We start from the raw sequence: 18,917 nt of genomic DNA, 5'->3' as shown, positions 1-18,917 counted from the left end.
CAGTGTTTGTTACAATAAAATTATGTGAAGATCGGCAAAGAGGATAGCATCAAGCCTTAGCCCCGACGAAGAGTACCCATTGGAAGTACTGGAAATATCGGCTAAAAACACATAAAAAGCAATATTATTACGTTAGTTGTTGTTACATTATTAGAATGTGTTCCATACGCCCAACAACCAACCTTTACATGGTTGCCTATGAAACAAGTAGTGCCGTTGGAGGGTAGCATGATAACTTGTAGCTATCAGCAGGTCAATGATGGTCATGTAAACTCATTCATATGAGTCATGTTTTCAGTTGGAAATAGCATCTTTGAGCGGGACAACGCTCCTTGTGGCAACGACAATGTTGTGCTGCAGTAGTTCGAAGAGCAAAGAGGTGAATTTTAATTGCTGCAATAGTCTCTAAACTCTTCCAATTGAACGATTTTGGGATGTCATTGCAAGTAAGTTCTCAGCTCATCTCCCCCTTTGTGGAATTTATAGGAATTAAGTGCCTTGTATGTGCAGATGTGGTGCACCATGTCTCCAGTCACTATCAAGGTCTCATTACTTCCATGCCAAACAGCATTGGTACTATCCTGCCTCCAAAGGCGGACATATCAGATATTAGGTAGATGGTTACAATGTTTTGGTTGGTCAATATATATATACTGGTTCTAATTTAGTTTACAGGTTATACATTACTTATATAGAAACATGCATTCATAATGCACAGTATCATGAACACCCTATATATTTTCTTATAATTATATTTCAGTAGAGGTTTAAACATCGATTCTGAAAAAAAAGAAAAGAAAAAGCACAAAATTTACCCATAGCCGAAAATGCGTCTTTTTAACTTGCGAAACTTTCTTTCTATTATCCTATTTATTAGAGTGTTGTGAATGAAATACCCGCCTTAAGTTAGTCATTACTGAAAGCAAACAAGAAAGAAAAGAAAAAAGAAAACTGCAACACCTTTTAGTTAAAATTATTTCCGGACGCAGCCAAATGCTTTTGTCATCTCTCAGCCAGCGACTAGATTTCGTGGAGAAAGAAGCCTGGAGTGTATGATGCGAAGTCCTTTTCAATAGCACGTTGCACTGCCCGATCATCACGAAAGATCTGCCCTCCCAAAAAGTGCTCGAAACGCCAAAAGAGATAGAAGTTGGTGAGACAGACAACAGGAGAATGCGTTGGATGTCGAAGCGTATCATACTGATACTCATCTAGACTCTGCAACATCCTCTGAGTGACATGTGCGCGTGCATACTAGTGCAACATATGGACACCATATCTTTTGAGCATTTTGGTTGCTTGCAGGCAACGTTGTTGTACAGTTCACGTCTTTTAAACAATTCTGGAAGCTTGCAAGCAAAGTTGTTGTGCATTTTATGTCTTTTGAGCATTTCTGTATGCTTCCGGCCAAAATTATTGTGTATTGCATGTCTTTTGAATATTTCTGGATGCTTGTGTGCAAAGTTGTGCATTTCATGTCTTTTTGAATATTTCTAGATGCTTGCGGGCGAAGTTGTGTATTTTATGTCTTTTAAACATTTCTGAATGCTTACGAACAAAGTCATCGTGCATTTCATAGAGCTTAGGAGTGTAATGTTCTACAATGATGGTTTTGCCTCAGCGGAGAAAGTGATGGATCAATCCCACCTTAAATTTTCATACAAACAACAAGGTTTTCTAGAGGTTTTGGAAACCGTCTTGGACTTCCAATCACTGTCCTGACCGTTCATGATTGTTGTGGAGATCCATTTTTCATCGAAAGTAAAAATCTGATGCAGAAAATTTTCTTGATTATTTCTTTCACTCAGAGAATTCTTGACACGTGTCAATATATGTGGCACCCATAAGTCCAATGTTTTCACATTACCTATTGCACGAAAGCGAAGAACGATAGAGATACGGTATATGCCTTACTCGTCTGCAATAGCACGAATACTTTTCCGAGAGTCTGCTTCCACGGTATTTCTGGATAGTTCATATGAACACGATCGTGTCCACGGGACTCACTTTACAATGCTATGTTACTAGAACGACCTAAGATACTCACTTTGAACTAACTTCACTCAACCTTACTCTCACGACATCATTTCTATCTCACGCTCATAATATCTTTGAGATGTCACTCTCAAAACATTATTTAGACATCACACTCACACGGCTCACAACCTCTTTTCGATATCACGCTCTCTTGACCTCACGCTCACGTCATTTCGACACCATGCTCACTCTACCTCACACTCACATCATTTCGACATAACGCTTACTCGACCTCACTCACAACATCATTTCGACATAACGCTCACTTGACCTCGCACTCACATCGTCAATTCAACATCACGATCAGTTCGACCTTACGCTCACAACATCATCTCGACATCACGCTCACTCAACTTCACACTCACATCATCATCTCGACTTCACCGTCACTCAATCTCAGGCTCACATTATCAACCCAACATCACGCTCACTCAACATCACACTCACAACTTTCCTTTGACATTACGCTTACTTGACTTTACACTCACAACTTAATTTCGACATCACGCTCACTCGATCTGACGAGCGAAAATCCCAAACTTATGAGCGCCGACCTCATGACTTCGGGCACCTTTGAGTGTGAGAAACCAATGGAGAATGGTGCGTTTATCACTATTCCTAACCCAAATGCACTATTAATGTGTCCTCTGTTGTTTTTCCTCGGCTTGCTTTGTGCGAATATGAATTCGTAAAGAAAACTCACTCGCAATTGTAGGTGCACTTTCATACGACTCTGTTCAACAGCAATACACTACCTCCTGACTTTCTGGGTACCCTAGCAAATTTCTTGGACGTGTATATAGTTTATGACTTATACGCGTGACTAGTTCATAACTATTTTGTGTTGGTAAAGTGAGTTTCTTCGTCTCCACAGACGTCAAAGCCGACATTTAATTTGCACCAATCTAGTATATAAATAAGATACACATAAATACAGAAGAATACTCTTACTAGTAAATTTAAATGATATTTTATCAAATAAAATGTTTCAAACTCCTCACCTCTTCTCCATGACACCTCTTTAAACAGAGATTTCCATTTTCTCTAATCCCAATTAGATCAGGGTTTTAAGCCTGTGAAAAAATGGACAGATAAAGTATAAATAAATCGAGTTAACCTATATGATATAATTTATAGAAATTGTGTTTAAAAAATAGAGTTAATGAATGGTGTTAGTTGTTTTAAGATTAACATCCCCTTTTCAGCACCGAGATTGTAAAAGAAGTGGGTCTTATGTTTAAGTTCTAATCTGAACCACCGTAATGCATTCATTTTTTTTAAATGTTCTTCCATCGAATATCGAATCTAGAACCCCGTGTACTGAAGGTGCAGTAGATCAGCGGGGAAGAGTTGACGATTGAATTGTTCTGACGGTAGCAGAGCACTCACTTTCTATTGCGAAGGATCCCTAGTTCGATTCGTTCCATGAAATTTTGTTTTAGATAACATATTGTTCTGTATTTTCGAGCAACGAAAGTTAGTATGGTGATCTTAGAAAAAAATCGAAATTTCAACGTATTTACACGTTTCATAGCCCAAAGATATCGAAAAAAATGATTTTTCGACCTCAGTCCCTCCGTTCGTACTGATGTACACTCATCTAGAGGCCATACCGTTCAACGTATCGAGACCAAATTTTAAATTTAAGAGTTTTATGTGTTTGCCCAGAAGGATTTTTCGAACTTTCTTTCTACACCTAAAACTAAGGGGTAGTGTGTGGAATGGTGAAAATAAAAAAAAAATGCAATTTTCTCGAAAACGGCTCCAGCAATTTTTTTTTAAATTTCAGAAATCGATTTTTCAATAACAATCCCATACTGTGATAAAAGTCATTTCTCGTGAAAAATCGAGAAGAGTTAGTTTACTCTACGCGGGTGAGGTTTCTTTTTTTTTTTCGAAAAAAAAATCCTAAAATAAAGTTGATATTCTTCATATTTCACAATGGGATGCCATAGCCCGTTTCTCTTGAAAAAAAAATACAGGAATACACGAGGGTAATTTATTCTTGGAATTGAGTTTTCTGTATGGTTTTCTCAAAAACGATTCATGTGATGTTGTTTATATTTCATAAATAAACATTAATTAATAACCTGATATATGAGATAACTTTCTTTTTCTGAAGAAATGTACGACACCTAACTTGTTCTTCAGGACAAGAGTTCTCGGTTGATTTTCTGAAAAACAATGGTCTAGGCAATTTTGGTAGTATTTCATAAATAAATAGTTTATTACTGATAATATCGTCAGATGAGAACCAGACGAACGTAACTGCATTTTTGTAGGTTTACAGGCAAGAGGACAAAAATATTACTTTCTTAGAAAGATGTGTTTTTAATTAGATGGTAAATGAGTTACAACAGATGATCGACAAGGAGAACATATGGCATTACGTTCCATTTATACTAAATGGGGCTTTCAAAATTATGTCCAACCATGAAGAAAACTAAAACCACATTTTTGGAGTTACGTTCCTCTGGTTCTCATGCGACTATATGGTATAACTCGTTTGTCTTGAAACAATATACGAGGGGTAGTTTATTCTTGAAGGTGTGTTTGTTCGGACGATTTTCTCAAAACAACTCCGGCGATTTTGTTCATATTTTATAAATAAATATTTCATTATTAATCTGATAATATGGGATAACTCATTTATCCTGTAAGAATGTACGAGGGCTAGTTTATTCTCAAGGATGAGTTTCTATCTAACGATTTTCTCAAAAACGACTCAGATGATTTTGTTATATTTCATAAATAAATGTTCCATTAATTATCTGACAATATAGTATAACTCATTTGTCTTGAAAGAACGTACGAAGTGATGTTTATTCTTGGAGGTGCTTTTTGCTCGATTTTCTCAAGAATTACTGAGGCAATTTTGTTTATATTTCGCAATTAAATATTTCATTAATGACCCGAGAATATGACGTAATTCATTTATCCTGAAAAAATATATAAGCGGCGGTTTATTCTGAGGGCGGTTTTTTTTTTTTCTCGAAAAACGACTTGCGATTTTCTTTCATATTTCATTAATAACCTGTCAATATGTCATAACTCATTCGTTCTGAACAACTGTACGAACGATGGTTTATTTCTGGGATGAAAATTTTCGGACGATTTTCTCAAAAACGACGCAGACAATTTTATTCATAGTTCATGAATAAATATCCGATTAATAATCTGAGAATATGGCATAGCTCATTTGTCCTGGAAAATCTACAATTAGTAGTTTGTTCTTGAGGGTAAGTTTTTTTAAGACTATGGTACTTTCTCAAAAACGATTCAGGTGTTTTTGTTCATATTTCATAAATAAACATTTTATTAACTTTCGTATAATGTTGCAAAAATCATTTCCATCAGAATATTTATAAGGATTAGTTTGCTCTTGGTGGTGAGTTTATTTTTATTTATTTATTTTAGTTTTGTAAAATATGACACGCTATTTTGTTGTTATTTTATAAATATATATTTCACTAATAACTCCAGCATATAAGTTATTTCTTATGAAAAAAAACTACAAGGGATAATTTAATTTTTGGGTGATTTTCTTAGGGTGATGTTTTCCCCGAAAGTGCCTTATAATTTGGATCGTATTTTATGAGAAAATATTTCATTAATAACTGAGGCATAACTTGATTTAATTTAAGAAATTGGAGCGACAAAGTTTAGTGCGGTGGTCCGTATATCTATTTTATTGTGCTTTAGGAGGTAACTCGTTTCCTTACAATTTTATTTTAGATATTGTTCTATCATTGATCTGAAGAGCGTAACTTTAGATTTTTCGGGGGAGGGGATATGCATTATGAGTAGTACATAATCGAATCACAGCAATTGTAAATGTAGCAATACTCCAAATCCACTTTTAACAGACCGGGCAAAATTCGGCTAAAATGCAGTTATGATTAAGTAACTAATTCTGTGGAATTCGAAGGTTTAATGCCACATTCAGAAACGATCTCAGTTGATTTCTGCCCTTACCCAACTGAATCAAGTTTCTACTCTGTATTTCTATTTCTGCAAGATCTGTGTTAAACACAGACGATTAATATAAAATTTAAAGAAATGCATATAAGCTCCCTAACAGCATCCTACTTATTGTCTGGATTATAGTAACAACAATTCAGTGCATATTTGTTTATCTATCACTTTCAATAGATTAGTCTATTATTATTACTTTCCATCTTTTCTAATCAAGATACAATGATATGAGTACAATGTCACATTATAAGAATGATTGGCCTCTGGATCATATGCTACAAAATACATTTCTATAAAGTTATATTGTATAACAACCTTAGAAGTAGGGAAAATTATAGGATATTAGTTGTCTAATTATATTGGCAACTTTTGTCAGAATTTTATTTTATTTGAATTAATAATTGAGTCTTCGTTTGCATTTTCAACTTCTACCTACAAGAATTAGATTTAAGTCTCTAGTATCAGAAAGGAAGTTTAGAACTAGTTTGGACGAAGCTGATCTCTCTCTTTAACGACTTTCGTGAAATATGAGGATTGTGTCGTTTCCGGATACAATGAAACAATTTGATTAGGTATTGGCTGTGCAAAAACTTTCTCTTCCTTGTCCCTGTGAATCTATCGTTTGAGAGTGCAAAAATGCTCTTTAGTTAGAATTAAATTCAGGAAAATGTCATTTTGAGATGAATTCTAGGAACTCATTCATAGTGTTAACCTATTAAACAATTAACTTTGTTAGAAGCTAATTAGATTATGGATCATTAATATGGTCGCCTAACTACAATTTTCGGCAAAGAGAAATTAAAAAATGTTAAGAAAAGGTTTTTGCGTTTACTCTATTGTAAAAAGTATAGTGTGTAATCTTATAGAATGAGAATTCCCTATAATGAAATATTAAAATAATGCTAGTTCAACCCCTTTTATAAAAAGCGTGAAAGATTTGAACAAAGTTTCCTTTATAAATTTATGAATGGTAAAGTTTAAAGTAGTAACATTTTGAATACGATTTCTTTAATGTAGGTCAGTGTAATATAAGAATATGGAACCATTTTAGAAATAAAGTTTCTAAGACATTCCGGTGTAAAAATTCATTATTTTTTCAGGATTTTATGTGATTATAACGAATTGGCAAGAAATTATGATTTGGACTTTAGTTTCAAGACAAGTAAATATTGTAATATCCCATGTGATGTTGTAAACAAACAATTCCACATGTCAGTGTTTACAAACACTACCACGTGGTTCGGCAAGAAGACTTCACACCAGAGAGACCTACAATCACTTGCAGACGACGGCTTCTAGCCCCTCCCACGGAGCAGAAGACGACATCGGAGCAGTAGCGCCACCGCCACCCAAGGAACCCTATAAATTGGATGGACAAAGGCAATTCAGTACCAGTTTTCTGGTGACCCTCCTCTAGCCTGCTACGGGATTTTAGGAGTAACCTACCCCAGGCCTCTAGCCTGCTACGGGACTAGCCTATCCTTCTTCCTGTCTTAGCCTGCTACGGAGAACTGTTGGCCACTTAACCTGCCTCTGCTTGCTACGGAGCATTAGTTCCTTAATTCCCCTCTGCTTAGCCTGCTACGGGGCTCTGTGGAGATCCTGTCTGCGACCTTACGGTCAAAGAAACCTATAACTTACCCTGTATATTAGAAAAATTATTAGTGTAGTATTTTGTAAAAATACTTTTATAGTGAAAGCTTTTAAAATAAAACTGGTAGTGGGAGATCGATTCCGGACACTCTTTTTATTAAATGCTCTACCTATACCTATATGGGACAAAACTTTACAATATAATACAGTAGTAAATTATGTAAAATGCATTAAGATTGCAAGCTAATTGTTATAAATTCATTCAAAAGTTCTAACATAACCTACATGAGTGTTAATGTGTGTGTGTGATATGTATCCGTATATGAATGTATTAATTGAAATTGTGTATGAATAGATGGGTAAATGCGTTAATATGGATTTGTATGTAATAAGGATGCGCACGAGACGAGTCGAGACAGGATTTTCTTGACAAAATTCGAGTCGGAACACGGCTCTTCCAATAGAGAAACACATTTTTCGAGTCGAGACATCACTTTTACAGCACATTTTCGAGACAAGACAGCCACAAATCTTGTCTCGTGCGCGTCCCTAGTATGTAATGTTCATATGTATTATTCCTTCATGCTGTATGCTATTTGTAATATTCATTTACATATACAGTACATTATATTTTATTGTAAATAAACATCGTAAATTAATTTTTGTGAAAACTCTTATAATTCGGGTTCCTGTTGGAGTTAGGTATTATATCATAAATAAATAAATAGTATCTTATCTAGTGGTACGTAAAATGAGGTGATTCTACCAATTTTGAGTACATAAAAGTGACTGAGGTAGCTCTCAACCAAGAAGACACAATTTGAAGATCGGACTGACATCTGTGAAATATGGTAAATTTATGATTTTCGAACATTAATCAACTTCAGGTGGGTATTTCTTGTCTTCAAAAAAGTTCCTAATGACCACATATCACTCACTTTGTTTTATTTCATTTTATTTTTATATATATATATTTTATTTTTTGACACAGAATCTCTATTGTAATAGTGTGGAGTTAACAGTGTGACTGTGTGTATTAACATGAAACTACACACTGAAATACTTACTATTGACATTAACATAATCCTTATTATAATTATTAATATCATTTAAGATTTTAAAAATGTGATTTTTTCACAGTATCAAAGCAAGGACAGTATCTCTTATGTACCGTAAGATTCATTCCAGCGAACTTACTTTGTATTTGTCCGGGTTTCTTCGCTTTCCTCTTCATGATGGTGCTTGCAACACTGGGAGAAAGAACTTTCTTACACCCATGGTGAATCACCATTTCAAAAGTCCATCCAGAATTCGAAACCTATATAATACACAAATAAATAAATGATTAGGTATATTTTTAAATTAATTGCGAGTAAACAGAATTCAAAGTCCACAACAGTTTGTTGACATTATACAAACAAGTTTTGCACCTTTGCAATTCAATGACGCAATCTTTCTTAGAATTCTCGTGCTCTAACCTTTTTCTTAAGTGCCGAACTAGTCATTGTAATCTTTCAAATTCCGTCCTCGCTATTCTTTCTTACCCCCAAAATTAGTTTGTTTCTTTCTGGCTGTAGTTAAAGAATAAGTTGAAGCTTATCTGTTGTAGCAGGTGGTGATCAATATTTTAAATATTGACCTTCATATAGAGTCAAAACGCAAGTTATATCAGAAACTGTTGTTCAGAAGCGTCTCAAGAATAGGTTCCATTTCCTTCGCTTAACTCTCTATTTAAACCGCACTTCCGGTTTCAATGATGATGGCTATAGAACAAAAATGGCAATAAATAGTGACAAGTGTTTTATTATTATTATTATTATTATTATTATTAATTCAGCACATCAAAAAAGATTCTATCTCTTTCTGGCTATCCCTGTGTTAAGACCGTCCAGTTTAAATATTGGTCTATCCATAGACCAAAAAGTGGTAAGAGATATTGAAAAGTGGTCTTTCGAATTTATTGATTCGCAAGAGAATTTTCATTTCGACCTCTACCCTTGAATGTAACCGGAAGGGTGGAAACCTACGGTTTCAGATTTCAACACTAATCACATAATGAAAAGCGGTAATACATAGACAGAGACCTGGTTGTTTAATATTGAGTTAAACCATAAGAATCAGGGGCGGATTCAGGACGGACTTCTGGGGAACGGTGGGTTGTAATACTGCTACTAAGAGCTAGTTTTAAGAGTTCCAAACTCTGAGATGGGTTTTATTTATATATAAAATTAAAAAAAAAGTTTCTCTTCTGGGGGAGAGATCGCCCCGATCTCCCACTCTGGATCCGCCACTGATAAGAATAGTTTCCATCTCCGACTTTACTCCTCAAGTGTAACCAGAAACGATAGAAGTCTAGTATTACTTCCAGTTTTAATATTATTTTCCATTGAGAAAAAAGACAAAAGATTTATATAACAATAACAATAATAACAATAAGAGATAACAAGAAAGAGTTTTTGGCATGGATTCAGCATCCGATGAACATATGTTGCATCTCTCACACTATTCCTCTAACGCTGCCGGAAACTATAGGTGTGTTACAATATTGAATTCGCATAGTGTCAAACGAAACTAATTTCTTTTTATTTATTTATTTATTTTATTTTTATTTATTTATTTATTTTATTTTATTTTTTATTTTATTTTATTTTATTTTATTTTTTTTTTTTTTTTTTGTGTGTGTGTGTAAAGGGTAGTTTTCTTACAGTTACGACAGTTGTTTATGCATGCTGATGAAAGAACATATTTTGTTATTCGAGAAAGAAATGTGTCAAATACAATGTCTCAAAATAGTAAAAATATAATCAGGCCATCCTTTCCAATATCATTCCAGGACTTTCTTCTTGTCTCTTTGTTCTGAGATTCGTTAAAAGTAACATTAACACATTGACTGCGCACAATGATTTCAGATTAGTATCCCGGGCACCCACGTATAGTGGCAGTATGCTCATCAGCAGCCCATAAAGAAATATTCGATCAATAGATGCCTAGAGACATAAATATTATGTATTACTTATTTTATTTTTATAAGATCTGCAACCTGACGCTAAAAAGTGCGTGAACTACATGTGGCTAATGAGGTCTCAGGTGTACATATTTACGTCTAGGCTCAGTGAGCCATCCTTAGAGAACGGAGACACGGGAAGGGATATTTACCAAGATTATGGGACTTCAAATTGAGCTAAAGAAAACTGAAGCTTATGAATTCTTTTCGTAAGGAACCTTTACAGAATGGACCGTTTCCCATCACATTATATGAATTACAGAATCAAACCACCGGTTCTAGCTATAACAATTATTGTGTCCCCAAAATCAAATAAACTTTTTAGTTCGCGTCCTACGATTATGTCCTTTGGTATGAAGGAGACAAATCATTAAGAGGCTCTATCACGGCGAAATTAAAATACCGCTAATTTTACAACAATTATGTGATATCTTCAAATAGATAAAATATAATCGAAAAATGGAACAAGAGCTGCCTAGACAATATTATTTTACATGAGATACCGTTGTCATGACTCACTTATCTGCTTTCGATTTCCAGCCACTTAGAAAATCGGCATTTATTTTCGCGTTTCTAAATGCCTGCAAACGGAAAGCTACTAGGTGACTCCTCATAACGGTACCTCATGCAAAATAATATTGTCTATGGCGATCTTATTCCACATTTTGATTACCTTTTATCTATTTGAAGATATCACATAATTACGGTAAAATTAGCGGTATTTTAATTTCGCAGTGATAAGGTCTCTTAATGAAAGTGAATGATCGTGAAATAATTAGTGAAATGAGAATGTAGAAGTAAAAGGAGATACCCGAAAAAACCCATGGACAGGATGTTGTCTACCACAAAATCGTGTGGCTTGGATAGAAGTAGGAACTAGTGCTGTCGAAATCGGTTTTTGAAAAAAGTGAAATTTCATAAAACCGAAATGTCGGTTTTGAAAACCGCATTTGCGGTTTCGGTTTTCAAAACCGCTTTTGCGGTTTCGGTTTTCAAAACCGCTTTTGCGGTTTCGGTTTTGAAAACCGCTTTTGCGGTTTCGGTTTTGAAAACCGCTTTTGCGGTTTCGGTTTTCAAAACCGTTTTTGCGGTTTCGGTTTTGAAAACCGCACTTGCGGTTTTCGGTTTTCAGAAAACCGGTTTTCTCAAAAAACGAAAACTGCAAAAGTCACAAAAATTCGACAGCACTAATGTCAAGTAATGACGAGAAAACAGCAAAGAATCTTTCCCATCTTCGACTCACAGTTGCCAGATGGAGGAAAAAATGCGCAAAATTTGCAAAGGGAAATAAGATATTTTTTCTTAAAATGTCTTAATGTGTAGGAAAATTCTTGTTTAGTATACTTATACAATTGGCAGAATAAAAAAAAATAAGTTGCAGTTTGTCACAAAGAGGCACGGCTATCGTTATTGGGAAGTAAAATGATATACAGTAGAATAAAATATGATCGGCGTTCCCTTCACGTATGAACTATTGCAGGTGTCTGGGACTTGCGATAAGAAACCAGTCAACACATGCAAAACCACAACATTCTCATTTATCGGAGTGGCAACAAATCAACAATAAAATTGTGTATTGCGATCTATTTTTTTCTTTTCTTTTTTTTTTAAGAAATGGAGGTGGTGTTTTTTTGTTAACATAAGAAAGAGTGGCAGTACTATTTAAAAACAAGGTGAAAGAGTAATGATAATATAAAAGATCTGTCTAAGTGGATGAGATTTCAAGTTGGATTTCATGTGTTGCAGGTGTAGTGATCTTAAATAGGGATACACCTTATTTTCTATTTAGCTTAGTGTTGTCATATTACCCGATTTTTGAGGGTACCACCCGATTTTCAGGTTCTATATTCGTCCCTCGCTTAAACGTATCTTAATCACGAAAAACCACCCGCATTTTGGGATTGAAGAAAAATCTAAGACGACTTAATGGATAAAGTCTTGGCATATTCAACGTAAAGCGCTACAACTCTGACAGTCTTAACCGCTACACCTCTGATTTTTATATATTTCGTAAACTAGATCACAAGGAACACGAATCTGAAGGATTTTTGACATTCCGACTTCTGGAACTCGAGATATTAAAACTTTAAGTTTAATATAGATATATTCTCTATACGAAAAATATTATGTCCTGTGAGATATATAAAGGTAACCAAGAAAGTTCTGTCGCTTTTTGTGGAGGTTTGTGTTCAATTGATCCTCACACCGTGAGTTAAATGCGAATGGAGAAAAGGCGAAGGTCAGATGTTGGTGTGGGTATATCCAACACTCTACCTTTTTGTGGCAGTTCAGTTACAACGTGAACTTGTGTAAGGACAGAGTGAATATGGAACCTCCACAGAGCGTCATAAGGGCGTGTATGCTGTACGAGTTCAAACTTGGGTCAAACGCCATTGCAGCGGGGCGGAAGATATCTCAGGCCTTTCGTGAGGGTGTCGTGATTACGCAGACACTGCAAGGGTGATTTAGAAAGTTTAAGGACGGTGACAAAACACTCACGAAAGACGCACCGCGTGCCGGAAGACCAACACATGTACAAAATGAAAATCTTCAGGTAGCAATTGAGGCGAACAGCGGAAGGACCTGTGAGAAACTGGGGCTAACATTCAATGTGAGTGGAGAAACCATCCGGCAGCACTTCCATCAACTTGGGAAGCAGTACAATTTGAGTCTATTAGTCCCACATGAATTAACTCTGGGCCAGAATTCTACGCGAGCAGACACCTGTGTTTCTTTGCTGTCTCGTCTGAGAAAGGAGATATTTCTGGACAGGATGTTGACATGTGATGAGAAGCTCCATGGCGTCGTCCCCACTGGTTAAAATCCCATGAACTGGTTCCAAAACAGCTGAAACCAGTAATGCAGCAGAAAGTCCTGCTGTGTGTTTGGTGGATTGCTCACGTCATCGTGCATCGGGAACTGTTACCGGCTAGTCAGAGCAGAACATTAATGCAACTGTTTACTGTCAGCAGTTGAGCCGTGTTCAAGAAAAACTCAAAACCCTGGAGCCAGCACTTCTCAATCGCTAAGGGGTTCTCTCGTTACGGGACAACGCTAAGCCCCACATGGCTAGACACCATCCTACGCCTTGGATGGGAAACACTATTGCAACCGCCATACTCCTCGGACATTGCACCGTCCGAATATCACCTGTTCCATTCCTTGCACACTCACCTTAGAGAATTCCAGTTCAACTCCGTAGTAAAAGTGCAAAATACACTTGATACCTTCTTCGCTTCACGGTAAACCAAGTTCTACCGCGAAGGAATCCATGCCCACCCCGAACGTTGGGAGAAGGTCGTTGATACTGATGGGTACTATTTTTGATCTTCCAGGTACGTCTTAGGCAGGGATGTAGCCACGGGGGGGGGGGCATCGGGGCCAGCCTCCCAAATGATTTCCTGGCACTCCTAATGGCCAGATGTTAAAACATCATCGTGAGATTACTTCGCTTCAGTCATTTAAAAATAACAAAGTTTACATATAATTAATAATTTACGCTAAAATAGTATGGAAAAATAGTATTTTACCATACCGATCACAAAATAGTATGGTATTTCTTCCTTATAGCCATCCGAAAATAGTATGGTATACTTTTTGTGACAGCAGATTACTCAATTTACGGCGATTTGTATTTGACAGTTTGAAGACAAACGTTTTGACAAGGTACTATAAATTCTATCATAAAACAATGGTACTAAATCGTAAGTACATTATATTATTTATATGCTGTAATTAGTGTTTTAAGAAAACTTTTATCAGATAGAAAATTTGGTGAAAAGCAACGTTTTTATTCAGTTTTTCAGTTTGGAATTAATTCCCTTTTTTGAATGCTATTTCGTGTAAAACAGTAAGTAAGATATAGCTGTTAATAAAATAATTATGTCTTTTTCGTCACGAATAATAAATAACATTTTTGTCAGAAAATCTTAAATAAATTAAGTGCAATTTCAAAGAAAATCAGTCTTATGTATAAAAGTAACCAAGAAAGTTCTGTCGCTTTTTGTGGAGGTCTGCGATACTTGGCACTCACTGGCGGCGGGGTTTCGTCGAGTCGAAACATATATCTCGGGGTGTTGAAGTTACCACCGCGTAGCAGCGACCAGCGAGAACTTTGTTTTGGTCCGCACTTCTTAGATTCTTTGCGGAGAATCGTGAAGGAACCAACACGAACTATCGCCAGTCATGTGCATGCGGTTATTATTATATATTATTTTTTCCTGGAGAATTGTTCCTAAAGTGAGCTCCGGGGGTCAAGAATAACCTCTGCCTCAACATCATGAAATGAAAAATCTTGAGATAAGTGCGATAATTGCATGAATTTAGATGGCAACTGTCATCGATCATTAGAAAGTGAGTATGGGGGAACTATGAAATAAAGTAAATAGACACGCGTGATTTTGTTACAAAATTACACACATTTTATCTAGTTCCAAACAGTTATCGTCGAATATACACGGTTAAAGGAGCACTCTGATTGACCCAATTAAAAAGATCTTAACGATTTATCCCTTTACAAGCGACGTTTCCTTCATCGCCTTCGTAGCGAAGTAGGAAGAACACTTGCCTAGTAATCATAAGGTTGGTGGTTTGAGTCCCCTGCCGGGTAATTTTTTTGATACTTTTTAAAGTGTTTTTTAGACTCACCTTAATGTAACTAAATCACACATATAGCCGATTTAACATTTAACGTTTGGGGGAGTAAGTTTATGGTTCGTTGGTGCTTTGTCGCGTCTCTGCCGCTGGTGGTATAATTTTCAAAACGGTAGAGGGGCCACCGGGAATCGTCGCTGCGGCGCCGCCAATGTTTGGCGAGATGTCGCTAATTGCCCATTTGTGGTCCACCGACGCTTACGGCATGTGGACAATTCAGTGTGAGTGGCGAAACCATTCAACAGCACCTTCATCAACTGAGAAAACACTAGAAGTTGGGTCGATGGGTCCCACATAACTTGATTCCGGGTCAAAAGGCAACGCAAGCAGACACCTGTGTTTCTTTGCTGTCTCGTCTGAGGAAGGAGCCATTTCTGGACAAGGTGTTGCCATGTGATGAGAAATGGGTCCTGTACGAAGTTCCACGGCGCCGTCATAATTGGTTAGCATCCCATGAACGGTTCCAAGACAGCCGAAACCAGCACTACACCAGAAGAAAGTCCTCCTGTGTGTTTATGAACTGCTCGCGGCATCGTGCATCGGGAACTGCTACCAGCTGGTCATCGCATCAATCAACTGTGTACTGTCAGCAGTTGATCAGTGTTCAAGCGAAACTCAAAACTCTGGAGCCAGCACTTCTGAATCCCAAAGGGGTCCTTATGTTACAGGACAACGCTAAGCTCCTCGTGGCTAGGATGACCCGGGACACCATTTTACGCCTTGGATAGGAAACACTATTGTATACGCCATACTCACTGGACATTGCACCGTCCGATTATCATCTGTTCCCTTCCTTGGACAATCACCTTTAAAGGATGCCAACTCAAATCCCAAGTAGAGGTGCAAAATGCACTTGATACCTTCTTCGCTTCACGGAACACCAACCTCTACCGCGATGGAATAAATGGCCTTCCAGAACGTTTGCAGAAGGTTATCGATGTATTCTTAATCTTCCACATACGTGTTAGGTGACATATGAATGGTGGTGGGTGAGAAAGCGATAGAACTTTCCTGTTTACCTTTATAGATCGGTTCTGTGTATTGAAATAGTTATGAACAAAGGTATAATGTTTGGTCGGGGCAGTAGTTCTTGGTAAACATAATACAAACTATCTGTAATATAATTTATGAAATTATTATTATTATTATTTTGTTATTAATAATAATAGTAAGAAGAAGAAGAAGAAGCAGCTGAAAACAGTGCTTTTAGTTTTCTGGAAGAAAACAAAAAATTTCCAGGTTTTTTCAGGCTTCAAAAACACTAGCTGCAACACATTTTTTTTTTAGATCGTAGCTCGCCCCCCTTCAAAAACGACGAGCCCCTCCTACAGAAACCTGCTGGCTACACCCCTGGTCTTAGGTGACATATCGATGCTCTAAGGTAATAGGTCAAAAAGCGACATAACTTTCTTCGTTAATTTTATACATACCATGTAAAACTACTGTATAAGTTCTAGTATCTCGAGTTCGGGAAGTCGGAATGTCAAAATTCCTTCAGATTCGTGTTCCTCGTGGTCTAGTTTACAAAATATATAAAAATTAGTTTTGGTCCAGTTTGCTTCCGTGGTCACTTTATGTTCGAATATCTCGAGATCGGAAATTCGGAATGTCAAAATTCCTTCAGATTCGTGTTTCTAGTGGTCTACTTTACAAAATACATAAAAATAAGGTGGGGTCTAGTTTGCTTCCGTGGTCACTTTATGTTCGAATATCTCGAGATCGGAAATTCGGAATGTCAAAATTCCTTCAGATTCGTGTTCCTCATAGTCTAGTTTACAAAATATATAAAAATTAGTTTTGGTCCAGTTTGCTTCCGTGGTCACTTCAAGTTCGAATATCTCGAGTTCCGAAATTCGGAATGTCAAAATTCCTTCAGATTCGTGTTCCTCGTGGTTTAATTTACAAAATATATGAAAATCAGGTGGGGTCCAGTTTGCTTCCCTGCAGCCGAAAAGTACATTGGAAGTGTCATCAAAGAAGTAACTTCAAAAAAAAAAAAAAAAAAAAAGTGCGAAGGATCCAAGGTCAGTATTTGTAACACACAAGTTCACATCAGTACTTACGGTTTAGAACTCCCCACTTTTCTGACTTTAAAATATTGCAACCCTAATTTAGCTGTGACTTGTACAACCATCGAACAATCCCTTTCGCACAGTGCTGCATATATTACCATAATAGTCTTGGAGCAAATAAAAAGAGTTAAAACACAGACATAAATCAATACAATTGTCTCGATCGATAAATGCTTTCACAATTGTTAAAAGGCGTAATTAAAAACATCAAACATTGTTTCTGCTTTGAAAAGGACAAACAAGGTTTCGTTCATAAAACCGCAAACACGGTTTCAGGCGGCTTTCGCTTTCAAAAAGAGCTTCTACGGTTTTGGTTTTGAAAACCGCTTTTGCGGTTTCGGTTTTGAAAACCGCATTTGCGGTTTCGGTTTTGAAAACCGTTTTTTCGGTTTCGGTTTTGAAAACCGCATTTGCGGTTTCGGTTTTGAAAACCGCTTTTTCGGTTTCGGTTTTGAAAACCGCATTTGCGGTTTTCGGTTTTCAGAAAACCGGTTTTCTAAAAAACCGAAAACCGCAAATGTCACAAAAATTCAACAGCACTAGTAGGAACCACAGCACCATAGGTGAACAACATCAAAGGAGATTTCAATGCTCGTAGCTAAAGACGAAATAATACTTGCAAGTCACTGATGACGTAGTTGTGACGACGCCAGCTTTATTTCTTCGAGGGGAGCAAGTGGAGTAGCAGAGACATTTTTGGGGGAGTAGATATTTTTTTTATATACTGAAAAACAATAGTTTTGTATTACTGTGCCTACATTACATTACACTAGGGGCGGCCGATGCTACCCGCCCCTTGCTCTCTTCTAGCGTCTTCACTGTGGTGATAGAATGAAGATAATGAAACAAAATAGGAGAACTCAGGAACGAAAGACCAAAGGCGTGATCTTTTCCAACACAGACTAGTATGGCTTAAAATCGATCCAGAAGCGAGAGCTTTACCTTTCAGTGAGTGTACCTCATTCAGGTATTTAAAATATATTAAATAATTATAATTTTTTACATTTATAGATATATTCTTGTTCTATCAATTGTTTTCCTTTTTCGAATTCATACAAATTCATTATTTTTTGCTTCCTAAAATGATGATGTCACACTCCTCGTTTTCTTCCCCATTGACATCCTTGGCGACGTCCCTCTTGTCCTCGAACAATAAACAACAAACAACTACCAGAACCGCGACAACTTCCTGTGCTGGAGGAATAGAGGAGCAACTAACCGTGGAATATGAAAGACACTCCACACAAGGAAATTTCTTGTCACCTCTCAACTTCTCAGAACGAAGAATGAACGAAAGGAAACAGATTAATAATAGGCAAACATATTTTCTCACGTATTATAAACAGTGTATCTCGTCTTTCATGTGTAAAGCAAGCATCACTCTCGTAGGACTTTCATATTGTTTTCCCCTAAAATATATATATACAGGGTGTTAATGAACTATACCGACAAACTGTAAGAGGTGATTCCCCACATCAAAATAAGAAAAAAAGTTCATATGGATCTATGGCGAAGAGTGCATAGTTTCAGAGATAGAGCTGTCCAAAATCGCGAAAAAGCCAAATTTCAACAGGCCTTATTTC

The 18,917-nt window shown here is 36.7% G+C and overlaps 1 long non-coding RNA gene across 2 annotated transcripts in view; it reads right to left on the bottom strand.

Moving 5' to 3' along the window:
• The window catches only part of LOC145668204 (uncharacterized), a 332,744-nt gene that overhangs the window by 16,017 nt on the left and 297,810 nt on the right, over window positions 1-18,917 (bottom strand). For both annotated transcript variants that reach the window (XR_014127985.1, XR_014127986.1), the window contains 2 exons: window positions 8,803-8,923; window positions 3,039-3,110 (listed from right to left, as the gene is read on the bottom strand). This is a non-coding gene — a long non-coding RNA (uncharacterized LOC145668204). The remainder of the gene's footprint in view (window positions 1-3,038; window positions 3,111-8,802; window positions 8,924-18,917) is intronic.

This window comes from Thermobia domestica, chromosome 13, assembly GCF_964235325.1.
Source record: "Thermobia domestica chromosome 13, izTheDome1.hap1.1, whole genome shotgun sequence".
Lineage (NCBI taxonomy): Eukaryota > Metazoa > Arthropoda > Insecta > Zygentoma > Lepismatidae > Thermobia > Thermobia domestica.
The sequence above is the reverse complement of the archived record's forward strand: the minus strand, read 5'-3'. Positions and strand labels throughout refer to the sequence as shown.